The following is a 2,500-nucleotide window of genomic DNA, read 5'->3' on the forward strand; positions in this document are numbered from 1 at the left end:
GCTTTTCTTTCTTTTTCTATTTCTTTTCTGTTTTCTGTTTTGCATTTTCTTTTATTTTCTTTTCTGTTTTATTTCATCTTAAATTATTTAGGCATTTTATAAAAATGTGTTTGCTTTATTATAATTACCCAGGCATTTAACTGCACACCCCGAACATTTTAATTTAATATTTTGAAAACTTTGTCGCTTGACATTAATTTGAATTTGGATTTGAAAAGGTTTCGAATCATTGCGAGTTTAGCAACAGTAACCGAGGTGTCATGGAATGATCAGCGTGGGATTACTGTAGCATGATTATCCGGGCATTACAAAATTAAATATGTAGGGGGGGGTCGAATCTCGTCTTATTTATTCTTTTTTCATGTTATGTATCTGTGTTTTTATTCTTTTTTCTTTCTTAAGTTAAGGAATTTACAACGAGTCTCTTGCAAAAATAACTATCCTATCCCTTTTCTACAATCTCTCTATATCCTTGTTACATAAGGTAGGTATTGTATAGTAGTTCGGTTTTCCTCGATTTTTTTCCATTCCTCTGTGTAAATATCCTAATATGGGTTCACAATCAATAACATCCTGACCATCGAGAGTAATGATCGGTCGAAGAATACCATGCATTCATGGGTGTTGAGGGTCCACATTGACTATCATGAGATCTTTTCTTGTAAGCGGTAGACTAATATCCTTTCTTCCTTAATTCATTATTCCATGAAAATGGATTATTCCATGAATTCCTCAAAGTGAGGCTCATCAAAATGAAAAATCTAAGACTACTAAAAGAATAATAAAACAAGAAAAAAAATTGAACGATTAACTTACTGCTCCCGAATATTCAATTGACCGATTAATTTCTTATAACGTACTCTATTTTTCTTTGCCAAATAAGCCAGCAAACGTCGACATTTTGCCAAAAGTCTTCGTAGACCTCTTTCCGATGAAAAAACTTTTTTGTGTAATTCCAAATGTGAAGCAAGTCTCCGTATCTTATTGGTGAAACTGAATACTTGAAATTCAACATAACCCCTGTTTTCTTCTTTTTCTTCTTTAACCATAAATCCAAAAAAAAATTCTACCTCCTTTCTTTTTCATGTATTTTTTTATCAGGAAAAATACAAAATTATGTCAGATATTTTGAAGTTATTCTAATCTCGTACGCACACAAATTTGCAATTATTCATCTACTACTAGAATTTGGATTTATTTTATCGATGCAAATTGGATTTGGATATAAGGGTACATTCTTTCTAATATTTTAGATAGAAGAAATGTTTCTTCTATCTAAAAGATTAGAAAGAATTTTGCTGATTTATTTATTGCTATATGCAATTTATGGAATTGATACACCATTTAATTGATACTCCCTCCATTCCACAATGTAGTGCTTCCTCTATCCACGTGCTTCAACTTTGACTGTATATTTAACTATCAAGACCGATTGCGGCGGGAGCAAAAATTATATCAGTGAATTCGTATTTGAAAGAAGTTTTCAATTATATAATTTTTTCTCTTGCCGCAGTTGGTCTCGTTGGTTAAATTTATGGTCAAAGTTTGACCTTGGGAAGCGCGGGTGCACTATATTTTGGAATGGAGGGAGTATCATTTAGCAAAATGAAACACAACATATGCATCCATCTTTTGGCTCGAGAATTTCACGGGATAGAGATATGGTATAAGAAATAGACTATTAAGTAACTCTAAATGAATTGTGGATACATCTGTATCCTTAACATACTGAAACGATTGCCATTATTCATATCAAACCAATAGCGATTCATACAAGCTAAATCTTCTAATCAATGGTGGCCCAATAATGAATTTTTTTTTGCATATGTATTAAGACGCTTGGCCTGATTGCGAAATTGTTCAGAGTTTTATATGTTGTTTTCATTGCAAAATTATGGGTCTCCTTCCATAACTTTGCAATTACGAGTACGAGAATTGAAAGACATGAAAATTCTCAATTCTCCACGGCGTCTAGTAGATAGAAACAAGAAAATCAGAAGAATCTTTCTCTCTATTCACTATCATTCCGTGTCTTCGACTTCTATTAGTTTCTTTTCTTCTTTAATGCAATAGCTATAGTTTGATATAAGAATCCATTTCTCAAAGTAATGGAAACCGTTCTCTTATGGGAAATGGTTCGAAAATCGCTATTCCACCTTTTAGGTATTGTGAAAAGTGATAGCTGTGAAGATCGTGTATTTCAGTCAAATTCAGATCCATTTTTCGAGTCCATGATATAATATAACCAAATTGGATAGATCTTCCACCTGTTTAGCTAAGAAAGAATAGATACAGAAGTGGATAATATATCGATATGAAGATTGGAATCGCCAGTAGTCACGAATATCTCCTTCTTCCCTAATCCAAGATTGGAGAAAGAAGATCTAAGAGGGACCTATGGAGAATGTAGTCAGAAATCCATCATAGAGTCCGACCACAACGACCGAATTAATTATCCTCATCGACAAACTTAGACTACTAAATAGAAAAGATTTGAAAA

Source organism: Triticum dicoccoides, chromosome 4A, assembly GCF_002162155.2.
Source record: "Triticum dicoccoides isolate Atlit2015 ecotype Zavitan chromosome 4A, WEW_v2.0, whole genome shotgun sequence".
Classification (NCBI taxonomy): Eukaryota; Viridiplantae; Streptophyta; class Magnoliopsida; order Poales; family Poaceae; genus Triticum; species Triticum dicoccoides.